Source organism: Chiloscyllium punctatum, unplaced genomic scaffold (genome assembly GCF_047496795.1).
Source record: "Chiloscyllium punctatum isolate Juve2018m unplaced genomic scaffold, sChiPun1.3 scaffold_434, whole genome shotgun sequence".
Classification (NCBI taxonomy): Eukaryota; Metazoa; Chordata; class Chondrichthyes; order Orectolobiformes; family Hemiscylliidae; genus Chiloscyllium; species Chiloscyllium punctatum.
This window is the reverse complement of record NW_027310168.1, coordinates 42,501-60,000: the sequence shown is the minus strand read 5'-3', so window position 1 is coordinate 60,000 and position 17,500 is coordinate 42,501.

The window sequence follows — 17,500 nt, the reverse complement described above, 5'->3', positions numbered from 1 at the left end:
GGTCGGTACAAATCAGTAACCACTGACACTTAGAATATTTTCGGGTTGGTATAAATCAGTAACCACTGACACTTAGAATTTTTTCGGGTCGGTACAAATCAGTAACCACTGACACTTAGAATATTTTCGGGTTGGTATAAATCAGTAACCACCGACACTTAGAATATTTTCGAGTTGGTATAAATCAGTAACCACTGACACTTAGAATTTTTTCGAGTTGGTATAAATCAGTAACCACTGACACTTAGAATATTTTCGGGTTGGTATAAATCAGTAACCACCGACACTTAGAATATTTTCGGGTTGGTATAAATCAGTAACCACTGACACTTAGAATTTTTTCGGGTCGGTACAAATCAGTAACCACTGACACTTAGAATATTTTCGGGTTGGTATAAATCAGTAACCACCGACACTTAGAATATTTTCGAGTTGGTATAAATCAGTAACCACTGACACTTAGAATTTTTTCGAGTTGGTATAAATCAGTAACCACTGACACTTAGAATATTTTCGGGTTGGTATAAATCAGTAACCACCGACACTTAGAATATTTTCGAGTTGGTATAAATCAGTAACCACTGACACTTAGAATATTTTCGACTTGGTATAAATCAGTAACCACTGACACTTAGAATATTTTCGGGTTGGTATAAATCAGTAACCACCGACACTTAGAATATTTTCGAGTTGGTATAAATCAGTAACCACCGACACTTAGAATTTTTTCGAGTTGGTATAAATCAGTAACCACTGACACTTAGAATATTTTCGGGTTGGTATAAATCAGTAACCACCGACACTTAGAATATTTTCGAGTTGGTATAAATCAGTAACCACTGACACTTAGAATTTTTTCGAGTTGGTATAAATCAGTAACCACTGACACTTAGAATATTTTCGACTTGGTATAAATCAGTAACCACTGACACTTAGAATATTTTCGGGTAGGTATAAATCAGTAACCACCGACACTTAGAATATTTTCGAGTTGGTATAAATCAGTAACCACCGACACTTAGAATTTTTTCGAGTTGGTATAAATCAGTAACCACTGACACTTAGAATTTTTTCGGGTTGGTATAAATCAGTAACCACCGACACTTAGAATATTTTCGAGTTGGTATAAATCAGTAACCACTGACACTTAGAATTTTTTCGGGTCGGTATAAATCAGTAACCACTGACACTTAGAATTTTTTCGAGTTGGTATAAATCAGTAACCACTGACACTTAGAATATTTTCGGGTTGGTATAAATCAGTAACCACTGACACTTAGAATTTTTTCGACTTGGTATAAATCAGTAACCACTGACACTTAGAATTTTTTCGGGTTGGTATAAATCAGTAACCACTGACACTTAGAATATTTTCGGGTTGGTATAAATCAGTAACCACTGACACTTAGAATTTTTTCGGGTTGGTATAAATCAGTAACCACCGACACTTAGAATTTTTTCGGCTCAGTAGAAATCAGTAACCAAGCGCATTTTTGAATTGGTTACTGATTTCTCCGTTCGAGTTGCGGCTGCGGTTGGCTTCAAATAGTGGTGGGGGCTTAATTATCGCCGAGGGGAGCATGTCCCGGTGGTGTGGCCGAGGATGGAGTGCCTTTTGAAGGGGGTGTTTCTGAATTTGGACCCTTTTTGAGTTGCATGGCCGGATGGGTGTGGTTTTGAAGGGTGTGTCTGTCTGGAGTGGCACCGGCGTTGGTGTGAGGCTGAGGGTGGGCGTTCGGTTCCTGGTTAGGGATAGGGAAAGGGTGAGACTTAGCTTTAGTGCTCGTGCCCCCGATTTTGGTAATGTTTGACGTCAATTTTCCAAGGAGGCGAATGCAAGGCTTCAGAGGGACTTTGAGTGTTCGGGGGCGGGGTAGCTCAGCCGGATTTGCCCCGGCGGTTCTGCGGACGGTGTTGACTTCGAGGGCGGACCGGCCCCCGTGTTCAGTCCGAATATCGTGCATTGTTAACGGCGGGAAGTGTTCCAAAAGGGAATGGGATTGAATGTGACTGCTGAAGCCGACTTTGAGACCTGTAACGCGGGTAGCTCAGCCGGATTTGACCCGGCGGTTCTGGCGACGGTCTCGCCTTCGAGGGGGGAGCGCCCCGCGTGTTCAGGCCGAATTTTGTGCATTTCCATCGGCGGGAAGAGGTCCAAACGGGAATGGGATTGAATGTGACTGCTGAAGCCGACATTGAGACCTCTAACGCGGGTAGCTCGGCAGGATTTGACCCGGCGGTTCTGCCGAAGGTCTCACCTTCGAGGGGGGAGCGTCCCGCGTGTTCAGGCCGAATATCGTGCATTGTTAACGGCGGGAAGTGTTCCAAACGTGAATGGGATTGAATGTGACTGCTGAAGCCGACATTGAGACCTCTAACGCGGGTAGCTCGGCCGGATTTGACCCGGCGGTTCTGGCGACGGTCTCGCCTTCGAGGGGGGAGCGTCCCGCGTGTTCAGGCCGAATTTTGTGCATTTCCATCGGCGGGAAGAGGTCCAAACGGGAATGGGATTGAATGTGACTGCTGAAGCCGACATTGAGACCTCTAACGCGGGTAGCTCGGCAGGATTTGACCCGGCGGTTCTGCCGAAGGTCTCACCTTCGAGGGGGGAGCGTCCCGCGTGTTCAGGCCGAATATCGTGCATTGTTAACGGCGGGAAGTGTTCCAAAAGGGAATGGGATTGAATGTGACTGCTGAAGCCGACATTGAGACCTCTAACGCGGGTAGCTCGGCCGGATTTGACCCGGCGGTTCTGGCGACGGTCTCGCCTTCGAGGGGGGAGCGTCCCGCGTGTTCAGGCCGAATTTTGTGCATTTCCATCGGCGGGAAGAGGTCCAAACGGGAATGGGATTGAATGTGACTGCTGAAGCCGACATTGAGACCTCTAACGCGGGTAGCTCGGCCGGATTTGACCCGGCGGGTCTGCCGAAGGTCTCACCTTCGAGGGGGGAGCGTCCCGCGTGTTCAGGCCGAGTTTTGTATAAATCAGTTGGTATAAATCAGTAACCACCGACACTTAGAATATTTTCGAGTTGGTATAAATCAGTAACCACCGACACTTAGAATTTTTTCGAGTTGGTATAAATCAGTAACCACTGACACTTAGAATATTTTCGGGTTGGTATAAATCAGTAACCACCGACACTTAGAATATTTTCGAGTTGGTATAAATCAGTAACCACTGACACTTAGAATTTTTTCGAGTTGGTATAAATCAGTAACCACTGACACTTAGAATATTTTCGACTTGGTATAAATCAGTAACCACTGACACTTAGAATATTTTCGGGTAGGTATAAATCAGTAACCACCGACACTTAGAATATTTTCGAGTTGGTATAAATCAGTAACCACCGACACTTAGAATTTTTTCGAGTTGGTATAAATCAGTAACCACTGACACTTAGAATTTTTTCGGGTTGGTATAAATCAGTAACCACCGACACTTAGAATATTTTCGAGTTGGTATAAATCAGTAACCACTGACACTTAGAATTTTTTCGGGTCGGTATAAATCAGTAACCACTGACACTTAGAATTTTTTCGAGTTGGTATAAATCAGTAACCACTGACACTTAGAATATTTTCGGGTTGGTATAAATCAGTAACCACTGACACTTAGAATTTTTTCGACTTGGTATAAATCAGTAACCACTGACACTTAGAATTTTTTCGGGTTGGTATAAATCAGTAACCACTGACACTTAGAATATTTTCGGGTTGGTATAAATCAGTAACCACTGACACTTAGAATTTTTTCGGGTTGGTATAAATCAGTAACCACCGACACTTAGAATTTTTTCGGCTCAGTAGAAATCAGTAACCAAGCGCATTTTTGAATTGGTTACTGATTTCTCCGTTCGAGTTGCGGCTGCGGTTGGCTTCAAATAGTGGTGGGGGCTTAATTATCGCCGAGGGGAGCATGTCCCGGTGGTGTGGCCGAGGATGGAGTGCCTTTTGAAGGGGGTGTTTCTGAATTTGGACCCTTTTTGAGTTGCATGGCCGGATGGGTGTGGTTTTGAAGGGTGTGTCTGTCTGGAGTGGCACCGGCGTTGGTGTGAGGCTGAGGGTGGGCGTTCGGTTCCTGGTTAGGGATAGGGAAAGGGTGAGACTTAGCTTTAGTGCTCGTGCCCCCGATTTTGGTAATGTTTGACGTCAATTTTCCAAGGAGGCGAATGCAAGGCTTCAGAGGGACTTTGAGTGTTCGGGGGCGGGGTAGCTCAGCCGGATTTGCCCCGGCGGTTCTGCGGACGGTGTTGACTTCGAGGGCGGACCGGCCCCCGTGTTCAGTCCGAATATCGTGCATTGTTAACGGCGGGAAGTGTTCCAAAAGGGAATGGGATTGAATGTGACTGCTGAAGCCGACTTTGAGACCTGTAACGCGGGTAGCTCAGCCGGATTTGACCCGGCGGTTCTGGCGACGGTCTCGCCTTCGAGGGGGGAGCGCCCCGCGTGTTCAGGCCGAATTTTGTGCATTTCCATCGGCGGGAAGAGGTCCAAACGGGAATGGGATTGAATGTGACTGCTGAAGCCGACATTGAGACCTCTAACGCGGGTAGCTCGGCAGGATTTGACCCGGCGGTTCTGCCGAAGGTCTCACCTTCGAGGGGGGAGCGTCCCGCGTGTTCAGGCCGAATATCGTGCATTGTTAACGGCGGGAAGTGTTCCAAACGTGAATGGGATTGAATGTGACTGCTGAAGCCGACATTGAGACCTCTAACGCGGGTAGCTCGGCCGGATTTGACCCGGCGGTTCTGGCGACGGTCTCGCCTTCGAGGGGGGAGCGTCCCGCGTGTTCAGGCCGAATTTTGTGCATTTCCATCGGCGGGAAGAGGTCCAAACGGGAATGGGATTGAATGTGACTGCTGAAGCCGACATTGAGACCTCTAACGCGGGTAGCTCGGCAGGATTTGACCCGGCGGTTCTGCCGAAGGTCTCACCTTCGAGGGGGGAGCGTCCCGCGTGTTCAGGCCGAATATCGTGCATTGTTAACGGCGGGAAGTGTTCCAAAAGGGAATGGGATTGAATGTGACTGCTGAAGCCGACATTGAGACCTCTAACGCGGGTAGCTCGGCCGGATTTGACCCGGCGGTTCTGGCGACGGTCTCGCCTTCGAGGGGGGAGCGTCCCGCGTGTTCAGGCCGAATTTTGTGCATTTCCATCGGCGGGAAGAGGTCCAAACGGGAATGGGATTGAATGTGACTGCTGAAGCCGACATTGAGACCTCTAACGCGGGTAGCTCGGCCGGATTTGACCCGGCGGGTCTGCCGAAGGTCTCACCTTCGAGGGGGGAGCGTCCCGCGTGTTCAGGCCGAGTTTTGTGCATTTCCATCGGCGGGAAGAGGTCCAAACGGGAATGGGATTGAATGTGACTGCTGAAGCCGACATTGAGACCTCTAACGCGGGTAGCTCGGCCGGATTTGACCCGGCGGTTCTGCCGAAGGTCTCAGCTTCGAGGGGGGAGCGCCCACCGTGTACAGGCCGATTTTCATGCATTTCCAACCGTGGGAAGGGGTCCGAAAGGGGATGGGGGTGAACGTGACTGCTCAACCCGACTTTGAGACCTCTAACGCGGGTAGCTCAGCCGGATTTGACCCGGCGGTTCTGGCGACGGTCTCGCCTTCGAGGGGGGAGCGTCCCGCGTGTTCAGGCCGAATTTTGTGCATTTCCATCGGCGGGAAGAGGTCCAAACGGGAATGGGATTGAATGTGACTGCTGAAGCCGACATTGAGACCTCTAACGCGGGTAGCTCGGCCGGATTTGACCCGGCGGTTCTGCCGAAGGTCTCACCTTCGAGGGGGGAGCGTCCCGCGTGTTCAGGCCGAATTTTGTGCATTTCCATCGGCGGGAAGAGGTCCAAACGGGAATGGGATTGAATGTGACTGCTGAAGCCGACATTGAGACCTCTAACGCGGGTAGCTCGGCCGGATTTGACCCGGCGGTTCTGCCGAAGGTCTCACCTTCGAGGGGGGAGCGCCCACCGTGTACAGGCCGATTTTCATGCATTTCCAACCGTGGGAAGGGGTCCGAAAGGGGATGGGGGTGAACGTGACTGCTCAACCCGACTTTGAGACCTGTAACGCGGGTAGCTCAGCCGGATTTGACCCGGCGGTTCTGGCGACGGTCTCGCCTTCGAGGGGGGAGCGTCCCGCGTGTTCAGGCCGAATTTTGTGCATTTCCATCGGCGGGAAGAGGTCCAAACGGGAATGGGATTGAATGTGACTGCTGAAGCCGACATTGAGACCTCTAACGCGGGTAGCTCGGCCGGATTTGACCCGGCGGTTCTGCCGAAGGTCTCACCTTCGAGGGGGGAGCGTCCCGCGTGTTCAGGCCGAATTTTGTGCATTTCCATCGGCGGGAAGAGGTCCAAACGGGAATGGGATTGAATGTGACTGCTGAAGCCGACATTGAGACCTCTAACGCGGGTAGCTCGGCCGGATTTGACCCGGCGGTTCTGCCGAAGGTCTCACCTTCGAGGGGGGAGCGCCCACCGTGTACAGGCCGATTTTCATGCATTTCCAACCGTGGGAAGGGGTCCGAAAGGGGATGGGGGTGAACGTGACTGCTCAACCCGACTTTGAGACCTGTAACGCGGGTAGCTCAGCCGGATTTGACCCGGCGGTTCTGGCGACGGTCTCGCCTTCGAGGGGGGAGCGCCCCGCGTGTTCAGGCCGAATTTTGTGCATTTCCATCGGCGGGAAGAGGTCCAAACGGGAATGGGATTGAATGTGACTGCTGAAGCCGACATTGAGACCTCTAACGCGGGTAGCTCGGCAGGATTTGACCCGGCGGTTCTGCCGAAGGTCTCACCTTCGAGGGGGGAGCGCCCACCGTGTACAGGCCGATTTTCATGCATTTCCAACCGTGGGAAGGGGGCCGAAAGGGGATGGGGGTGAATGTGACTGCTCAACCCGACTTTGAGGCATCTAACCCGGGTAGCTCAGCCGGGTTTGACCCGGCGGTTCTGCCGACTGCCTCGCCTTCGAGGGGGGAGCGTCCCCCGTGTACAGGCCGATTTTCATGCATTTCGAACCGTGGGAAGTGGCCCAAAAGGGGATGGGGGTGAATGTGACTGCTCAACCCGACTTTGGCGCTTCCGAGCCGGGTAGCCCGGCCGGGTTTGACCCGGCGGTTCTGCCGTCGGTCTCGCCTTCGAGGGCGGAGCCTCCCCCGTGTACAGGCCGATTTTCATGCATTTGCAACGGTGGGAAGTTGCCCAAAAGTCGATGGGAGTGAATGTGACTGCTCAACCCGACTTTGAGACTTTTAAGCCGGGTAGCTCAGCCGGGTTTGACCCGGCGGTTCTGCCGACGGTCTCGCCTTCGAGGGGGGAGCCTCCCCCGTGTACAGGCCGATTTTCGTGCATTTCCAACGGTGGGAAGAGGTTCAAAAGGGGATGGGAGTGAATGTGACTGCTCAACCCGACTCTGAGGCTTCTAACCCGGGTAGCTCGGCCGGGTTTGATCCGGCGGTTCTGCCGACGGTCTCGTCTTCGAGGCCGGTGCCTCCCCCGTGTACAGGCCGATTTTCGTGCATTTCCAACGGTGGGAAGTGGTCCAAAAGGGAATGGGGGTGGACGTGTCTGCTCATACCGACTTTGAGACTTGTAAGCCGGGTAGCTCAGCCGGGTTTGACCCGGCGGTTCTGCCGACGGTCTCGCCTTCGAGGGGGGAGCCTCCCCCGTGTACAGGCCGATTTCCGTGCATTTCCAACGGTGGGAAGAGGTTCAAAAGGGGATGGGAGTGAATGTGACTGCTCAACCCGACTCTGAGGCTTCTAACCCGGGTAGCTCGGCCGGGTTTGATCCGGCGGTTCTGCCGACGGTCTCGTCTTCGAGGCCGGTGCCTCCCCCGTGTACAGGCCGATTTTCGTGCATTTCCAACGGTGGGAAGAGGTTCAAAAGGGGATGGGGGTGAATGCGACTGCTCAACCCGACTCTGAGGCTTCTAACCCGGGTAGCCCGGCCGGGTTTGACCCGGCGGTTCTGCCGTCGGTCTCGCCTTCGAGGGCGGAGCCTCCCCCGTGTACAGGCCGATTTTCATGCATTTGCAACGGTGGGAAGTTGCCCAAAAGTCGATGGGAGTGAATGTGACTGCTCAACCCGACTTTGAGACTTTTAAGCCGGGTAGCTCAGCCGGGTTTGACCCGGCGGTTCTGCCGACGGTCTCGCCTTCGAGGGGGGAGCCTCCCCCGTGTACAGGCCGATTTTCGTGCATTTCCAACGGTGGGAAGAGGTTCAAAAGGGGATGGGAGTGAATGTGACTGCTCAACCCGACTCTGAGGCTTCTAACCCGGGTAGCTCGGCCGGGTTTGATCCGGCGGTTCTGCCGACGGTCTCGTCTTCGAGGCCGGTGCCTCCCCCGTGTACAGGCCGATTTTCGTGCATTTCCAACGGTGGGAAGTGGTCCAAAAGGGAATGGGGGTGGACGTGTCTGCTCATACCGACTTTGAGACTTGTAAGCCGGGTAGCTCAGCCGGGTTTGTTCCGGCGGTTCTGCCGACGGTCTCGTCATCGAGGGGGGAGCCTCCCCCGTGTCCAGGCCGATTTTCATGCATTTCCAACCGTGGGAAGTGGTCCAAAAGGGAATGGGGGTGAATGTGACTGCTCATACCGACTTTGAGACTTTTAAGCCGGGTAGCTCAGCCGGGTTTGACCCGGCGGTTCTGCCGACGGTCTCGCCTTCGAGGGGGGAGCGTCCCCCGTGTTCAGGCCGAATTTTGTGCATTTCGAACCGTGGGAAGTTGCCCAAAAGTCGATGGGAGTGAATGTGACTGCTCAACCCGACTTTGAGACTTGTAAGCCGGGTAGCTCAGCCGGGTTTGACCCGGCGGTTCTGCCGACGGTCTCGTCTTCGAGGCGGGTGCCTCCCCCGTGTACAGGCCGATTTTCATGCATTTCGTACCGTGGGAAGCGGTCCAAAAGGGGATGGGAGTGAACGTGACTGCTCATACCGACTTTGGCGCTTCCGAGCCGGGTAGCTCAGCCGGGTTTGACCCGGCGGGTCTGCCGACGGTCTCGCCTTCGAGGGGGGAGCGTCCCCCGTGTTCAGGCCGAATCTTGTGCATTTCGAACCGTGGGAAGTTGCCCAAAAGTCGATGGGAGTGAATGTGACTGCTCAACCCGACTTTGAGACTTGTAAGCCGGGTAGCTCAGCCGGGTTTGACCCGGCGGTTCTGCCGACGGTCTCGTCTTCGAGGCGGATGCCACCCCCGTGTACAGGCCGATTTTCGTGCATTTCCAACCGTGGGAAGTGGTCTAAAAGTCGATGGGAGTGAACGTGACTGCTCAACCCGACTCTGAGGCTTCTAACCCGGGTAGCTCGGCCGGGTTTGACCCGGCGGTTCTGCCGACGGTCTCGTCTTCGAGGCGGGTGCCTCCCCCGTGTACAGGCCGATTTTCGTGCATTTCGAACCGTGGGAAGTGGTCTAAAAGTCGATGGGAGTGAACGTGACTGCTCAACCCGACTTTGAGACTTGTAAGCCGGGTAGCTCAGCCAGGTTTGACCCGGCGGTTCTGCCGACGGTCTCGCCTTCGAGGGCGGACCCTCCCCCGTGTACAGGCCGGTTTTCGTGCATTTCGAACCGTGGGAAGTGATCCAAAAGGGAATGGGGGTGAACGTGACTGCCCAACCCGGCTTTGAGACTTGTAAGCCGGGTAGCTCAGCCGGGTTGGACCCGGCGGTTCTGCCGACGGTCTCGACTTCGAGGCGGGTGCCTCCCCCGTGTACAGGCCGATTTTCATGCATTTGCAACGGTGGGAAGTTGCCCAAAAGTCGATGGGAGTGAATGTGACTGCTCAACCCGACTTCGAGACTTGTAAGCCGGGTAGCTCAGCCGGGTTTGACCCGGCGGTTCTGCCGACGGTCTCGCCTTCGAGGGGGGAGCCTCCCCCGTGTACAGGCCGATTTTCGTGCATTTCCAACGGTGGGAAGAGGTTCAAAAGGGGATGGGAGTGAATGTGACTGCTCAACCCGACTTTGGCGCTTCCGAGCCGGGTAGCTCAGCCGGGTTTGACCCGGCGGGTCTGCCGACGGTCTCGTCTTCGAGGCGGGTGCCTCCCCCGTATACAGGCCGATTTTCATGCATTTCGAACCGTGGGAAGTGGTCCAAAAGGGAATGGGGGTGGACGTGTCTGCTCATACCGACTTTGAGACTTGTAAGCCGGGTAGCTCAGCCGGGTTTGTTCCGGCGGTTCTGCCGACGGTCTCGTCTTCGAGGCGGGTGCCTCCCCCGTGTACAGGCCGATTTTCGTGCATTTCGAACCGTGGGAAGTGGTCCAAAAGGGGATGGGAGTGAATGTGACTGCTCAACCCGACTTTGGCGCTTCCGAGCCGGGTAGCTCAGCCGGGTTTGACCCGGCGGGTCTGCCGACGGTCTCGTCTTCGAGGCGGGTGCCTCCCCCGTATACAGGCCGATTTTCATGCATTTCGAACCGTGGGAAGTGGTCCAAAAGGGAATGGGGGTGGACGTGTCTGCTCATACCGACTTTGAGACTTGTAAGCCGGGTAGCTCAGCCGGGTTTGATCCTGCGGTTCTGCCGACGGTCTCGCCTTCGAGGGGGGAGCCTCCCCCGTGTTCAGTCCGATTTCCATGCATTTCCAACCGTGGGAAGTTGCCCAAAAGGGGATGGGAGTGAATGTGACTGCTCAACCCGACTTTGGCGCTTCCGAGCCGGTTAGCACAGCCGGGTTTGACCCGGCGGTTCTGCCGACAGTCTCCTCTTCGAGGCGGGTGCCTCCCCCGTGTACAGGCCGATTTCCGTGCATTTCGAACCGTGGGAAGTGGTCCAAACGTCGATGGGAGTGAATGTGACTGCTCAACCCGACTTTGGCGCTTCCGAGCCGGGTAGCTCAGCCGGGTTTGACCCGGCGGTTCTGCCGACGGTCTCGTCTTCGAGGCGGGTGCCTCCCCCGTGTACAGGCCGATTTTCATGCATTTGGAACCGTGGGAAGTGGTCCAAAAGGGAATGGGGGTGGACGTGACTGCTCATACCGACTTTGAGACTTGTAAGCCGGGTAGCTCGGCCGGGTTTGACCCGGCGGTTCTGCCGACGGTCTCGCCTTCGAGGGGGGAGCCTCCCCCGTGTTCAGTCCGATTTTCGTGCATTTCCCACGGTGGGAAATGGTATCTTTCATTACGGGGACAAGGGTCTGAAGCGGTGAAGTCAGTAACCGGCATAGTTAAGGAAAGGGTTCGAATTTTCTCAACAGTACGAAAAAAGTGAGCAGGGAAGCTAGAGAAGGTGTCAGTGAGTCCCAAACGAGTGAACCGCAAAACTTAGGGAAATGCCCGAAAGCGTTTTAAAGGGTGAAATCGGGAACGAGGAAATGATGGGAAAGTGCCTGAAAGTGCTAAATGAGTAAACAGAAAAACGAAGAAAAATGTTTGAAAAGAAGAAGTGAGTAACCAGGAAAACTTAGAAAAATGTTCAAAACGAAGAAATCAGTAACCAGGAAAACTTAGAAAAATGATCAAAAAGAAGAAATGAGTAACCAGGAAAACTTAGAAAAATGTTTAAAAAGAAGAAATCAGTAACCAGGAAAACTTAGGAAAATGTTTAAAAAGAAGAAATCAGTAACCAGAAAAACTGCGAAAAATGTTTAAAAAGAAGAAATGAGTAACCAGAAAAACTTAGAAAAATGTTTAAAAAGAAGAAATCAGTAACCAGGAAAACTTAGAAAAATGTTTAAAAAGAAGAAATCAGTAACCAGGAAAACTTAGAAAAATGTTTAAAAAGAAGAAATCAGTAACCAGGAAAACTTAGAAAAATGTTATAAAAGAAGAAGTGAGTAACCAGAAAAACTTAGAAAAATGTTTAAAAAGAAGAAATCAGTAACCAGAAAAACTGCGAAAAATGTTTAAAAAGAAGAAATCAGTAACCAGACAAACTGCGAAAAATGTTTAAAAAGAAGAAATCAGTAACCAGGAAAACTTAGAAAAATGTTTAAAAAGAAGAAGTGAGTAACCAGAAAAACTTAGAAAAATGTTTAAAAAGAAGAAATCAGTAACCAGAAAAACTTAGAAAAATGTTTAAAAAGAAGAAATCAGTAACCAGAAAAACTGCGAAAAATGTTTAAAAAGAAGAAATCAGTAACCAGGAAAACTTAGAAAAATGTTTAAAAAGAAGAAATCAGTAACCAGAAAAACTGCGAAAAATGTTTAAAAAGAAGAAATCAGTAACCAGGAAAACTTAGAAAAATGTTTAAAAAGAAGAAATCAGTAACCAGAAAAACTTAGAAAAATGTTTAAAAAGAAGAAATGAGTAACCAGAAAAACTTAGAAAAATGTTTAAAAAGAAGAAATCAGTAACCAGAAAAACGGCGAAAAATGTTTAAAAAGAAGAAATCAGTAACCAGAAAAACTTAGAAAAATGTTTAAAAAGAAGAAGTGAGTAACCAGAAAAACTTAGAAAAATGTTTAAAAAGAAGAAATGAGTAACCAGAAAAACTTAGAAAAATGTTTAAAAAGAAGAAATCAGTAACCAGAAAAACTTAGAAAAATGTTTAAAAAGAAGAAATGAGTAACCAGAAAAACTTAGAAAAATGCTTAAAAAGAAGAAATCAGTAACCAGAAAAACGGCGAAAAATGTTTAAAAAGAAGAAATCAGTAACCAGAAAAACGGCGAAAAATGTTTAAAAAGAAGAAATCAGTAACCAGACAAACTGCGAAAAAATGTTTAAAAAGAAGAAATCAGTAACCAGAAAAACTGCGAAAAATGTTTAAAAAGAAGAAATCAGTAACCAGGAAAACTTAGAAAAATGTTTAAAAAGAAGAAATGAGTAACCAGGAAAACTTAGAAAAATGTTTAAAAAGAAGAAATGAGTAACCAGGAAAACTTAGAAAAATGTTTAAAAAGAAGAAATCAGTAACCAGAAAAACTTAGAAAAATGTTTAAAAAGAAGAAATCAGTAACCAGAAAAACTTAGAAAAATGTTTAAAAAGAAGAAATGAGTAACCAGAAAAACTTAGAAAAATGTTTAAAAAGAAGAAATGAGTAACCAGAAAAACTTAGAAAAATGTTTAAAAAGAAGAAATCAGTAACCAGAAAAACGGCGAAAAATGTTTAAAAAGAAGAAGTGAGTAACCAGAAAAACTTAGAAAAATGTTTAAAAAGAAGAAATGAGTAACCAGAAAAACGTTTAAAAAGAAGAAATCAGTAACCAGAAAAACTTAGAAAAATGTTTAAAAAGAAGAAATCAGTAACCAGAAAAACGGCGAAAAATGTTTAAAAAGAAGAAATCAGTAACCAGAAAAACTTAGAAAAATGTTTAAAAAGAAGAAGTGAGTAACCAGAAAAACTTAGAAAAATGTTTAAAAAGAAGAAATGAGTAACCAGAAAAACTTAGAAAAATGTTTAAAAAGAAGAAATCAGTAACCAGAAAAACTTAGAAAAATGTTTAAAAAGAAGAAATCAGTAACCAGGAAAACTTGGAAAAAAACACTTAGAAAAATTTTCAGCAAAGTGTGAAAAATATTCTAAGTGTCAGCGGAGGAAAATGCTGCAGCATCGGGAAAGATTCGCAAACTTACACCGAACATGTGCTCCGAAGTGCCGGAGGAATTGGGTGAATTGAGCCCGGCAAATGGCCAGCTGTCGTTTTGTGCCTGCAGCCCGAAAACTTTAACTTTGTCTGTCGCGGAAGTCCGGACCGAGAAAAATCCAAACGGTTTTGACCGGACCGAGTTCCAGACCGATGCAGTCAAATTTGGAATTCAGACCCATTCAGTGCCACTTGTAGTTTTTCCGCAGTGAGGTTGGCGGGGTACCCGGAGATATATGGGAACACGATTTTTAGAACAAAATGGCGGCGCGGGACCGTTCTGAAAGGCATCCGAAAAACGGTTCCACGGGCATAGCACTTTAATGACAGGTATGAGTGCATGCCGGAGAGCTCTTGGAAGTCGAATTTTTGACACTTTGTCAATTTTTTGACAGATTTGACAAACTCTTTCTGTCTGTTCTAAGAGTCAGTCAGAGACTTGTGCGGCGGTCTTTTGACACTATTGGAGGGCGGGCAAACCCCACGTTGACTCCGGCCGTCCCTCCACAGGCGCTCGTGTCCAAAATGAAGGCGAGAGACGCGAGTGGCCTGGTTCCCTTGGGTGTTGCCAAGAAGGCTGCGGGCTGACCGTTGCCTGAGCACTCCCTAAAGCCTCTTGTGATGAGAGCAGACCTCGCCTGCCGCACGACCGGCTCTGGGAGTCGTTGGGCCGCTATTTGTGAATAGTCTGGTCCTCCTCTGCCACCCGGACAAGCGCGATGGCTCTGCCGCCCTGCGGTGCTCGTCACCCAGGTTTGGGGAACACGATACTCGTAACAAAAATAAAAGGCGGCTCGGGACCTGCAGGCGAAAGGGGTCCCGTGGTGCTAAGCACGTCGACTTCGGGTCTCGGTGCAAGCCGGAGAGCTCACGGAAGTCTAAAGTTTTCGGCACGTGGTCGAATCTTTTCAAAGGCTTACCCGGCTCTTTCCGTCCATTCTGAGAGTAAGTCAGAGGCCGGTGCGGAGGTCTCTTGACAATCGGAGGGGGTGGTGGCCCTCCGCAGGCGCTCGTGTCGAAAATGAAGGCGAGAGACGCGAGTGGCCTGGTTCCCCTGGGTGTTGCCAGGAAGGCTGCGGGCTGACCCTTGCCTGAGCACTCCCTAAAGCCTCTTGTGATGAGAGCAGACCTCGCGCGCCGCACGACCGGCTCTGGGAGTCGTTGGGCCGCTATCTGTGAATAGTCTGGTCCTCCTCTGCCACCCGGCCAAGTGCGATGGCTCTGCCGCCCTGCGGTGCTCGTCACGCAGGTATGGGGCACACGATGCTCGTAACAGCAAATAAAGGCGGCTCGGGACCTGCAGGCGAAAGGGGTCCCGTGGTGCTTAGCACGTCGACTTCGGGTCTCGGTGCAAGCCGGAGAGCTCACGGAAGTCTAAAGTTTTCGGCACGTGGTCGAATCTTTTGAAAGGCTTACCCGGCTCTTTCCGTCCATTCTGAGAGTCAGTCAGAGGCCGGTGCGGCGGTCTATTGACGACCGGAGGCTCCCATGGGTGTTGCGATGAGGGTGGAGGGCACAGAACCTTGCCTTAGCACTCCCTAATAAAGCCTCTTGTGAAGAGAGCAGACCTCGCGCGCCGCACGACCGGCTCTGGGAGTCGTTGGGCCGCTATCTGTGAATAGTCGGGTCCTCCTCTGCCACCCGGCCAAGTGCGATGGCTCTGCCGCCCTGCGGTGCTCGTCACGCAGGTATGGGGCACACGATGCTCGTAACAGCAAATAAAGGCGGCTCGGGACCTGCAGGCGAAAGGGGTCCCGTGGTGCTTCGCACGTCGACTTCGGGTCTCGGTGCAAGCCGGAGAGCTCACGGAAGTCTAAAGTTTTCGGCACGTGGTCGAATCTTTTGAAAGGCTTACCCGGCTCTTTCCGTCCATTCTGAGAGTCAGTCAGAGGCCGGTGCGGCGGTCTATTGACGACCGGAGGCTCCCATGGGTGTTGCGATGAGGGTGGAGGGCACAGAACCTTGCCTTAGCACTCCCTAATAAAGCCTCTTGTGAAGAGAGCAGACCTCGCGCGCCGCACGACCGGCTCTGGGAGTCGTTGGGCCGCTATCTGTGAATAGTCTGGTCCTCCTCTGCCACCCGGCCAAGTGCGATGGCTCTGCCGCCCTGCGGTGCTCGTCACGCAGGTATGGGGCACACGATGCTCGTAACAGCAAATAAAGGCGGCTCGGGACCTGCAGGCGAAAGGGGTCCCGTGGTGCTTCGCACGTCGACTTCGGGTCTCGGTGCAAGCCGGAGAGCTCACGGAAGTCTAAAGTTTTCGGCACGTGGTCGAATCTTTTGAAAGGCTTACCCGGCTCTTTCCGTCCATTCTGAGAGTCAGTCAGAGGCCGGTGCGGCGGTCTATTGACGACCGGAGGCTCCCATGGGTGTTGCGATGAGGGTGGAGGGCACAGAACCTTGCCTTAGCACTCCCTAATAAAGCCTCTTGTGAAGAGAGCAGACCTCGCGCGCCGCACGACCGGCTCTGGGAGTCGTTGGGCCGCTATCTGTGAATAGTCGGGTCCTCCTCTGCCACCCGGCCAAGTGCGATGGCTCTGCCGCCCTGCGGTGCTCGTCACGCAGGTATGGGGCACACGATGCTCGTAACAGCAAATAAAGGCGGCTCGGGACCTGCAGGCGAAAGGGGTCCCGTGGTGCTTCGCACGTCGACTTCGGGTCTCGGTGCAAGCCGGAGAGCTCACGGAAGTCTAAAGTTTTCGGCACGTGGTCGAATCTTTTGAAAGGCTTACCCGGCTCTTTCCGTCCATTCTGAGAGTCAGTCAGAGGCCGGTGCGGCGGTCTATTGACGACCGGAGGCTCCCATGGGTGTTGCGATGAGGGTGGAGGGCACAGAACCTTGCCTTAGCACTCCCTAATAAAGCCTCTTGTGAAGAGAGCAGACCTCGCGCGCCGCACGACCGGCTCTGGGAGTCGTTGGGCCGCTATCTGTGAATAGTCGGGTCCTCCTCTGCCACCCGGCCAAGTGCGATGGCTCTGCCGCCCTGCGGTGCTCGTCACGCAGGTATGGGGCACACGATGCTCGTAACAGCAAATAAAGGCGGCTCGGGACCTGCAGGCGAAAGGGGTCCCGTGGTGCTTCGCACGTCGACTTCGGGTCTCGGTGCAAGCCGGAGAGCTCACGGAAGTCTAAAGTTTTCGGCACGTGGTCGAATCTTTTGAAAGGCTTACCCGGCTCTTTCCGTCCATTCTGAGAGTCAGTCAGAGGCCGGTGCGGCGGTCTATTGACGACCGGAGGCTCCCATGGGTGTTGCGATGAGGGTGGAGGGCACAGAACCTTGCCTTAGCACTCCCTAATAAAGCCTCTTGTGAAGAGAGCAGACCTCGCGCGCCGCACGACCGGCTCTGGGAGTCGTTGGGCCGCTATCTGTGAATAGTCGGGTCCTCCTCTGCCACCCGGCCAAGTGCGATGGCTCTGCCGCCCTGCGGTGCTCGTCACGCAGGTATGGGGCACACGATGCTCGTAACAGCAAATAAAGGCGGCTCGGGACCTGCAGGCGAAAGGGGTCCCGTGGTGCTTCGCACGTCGACTTCGGGTCTCGGTGCAAGCCGGAGAGCTCACGGAAGTCTAAAGTTTTCGGCACGTGGTCGAATCTTTTGAAAGGCTTACCCGGCTCTTTCCGTCCATTCTGAGAGTCAGTCAGAGGCCGGTGCGGCGGTCTATTGACGACCGGAGGCTCCCATGGGTGTTGCGATGAGGGTGGAGGGCACAGAACCTTGCCTTAGCACTCCCTAATAAAGCCTCTTGTGAAGAGAGCAGACCTCGCGCGCCGCACGACCGGCTCTGGGAGTCGTTGGGCCGCTATCTGTGAATAGTCTGGTCCTCCTCTGCCACCCGGCTAAGTGCGATGGCTCTGCCGCCCTGCGGTGCTCGTCACCCAGGATTCCAACCCGGACCTGCGAGCGTGGTGCGAGGGGCGACCTCGCTGCGGTCCACACCTCGATCGATCTGGCGCGG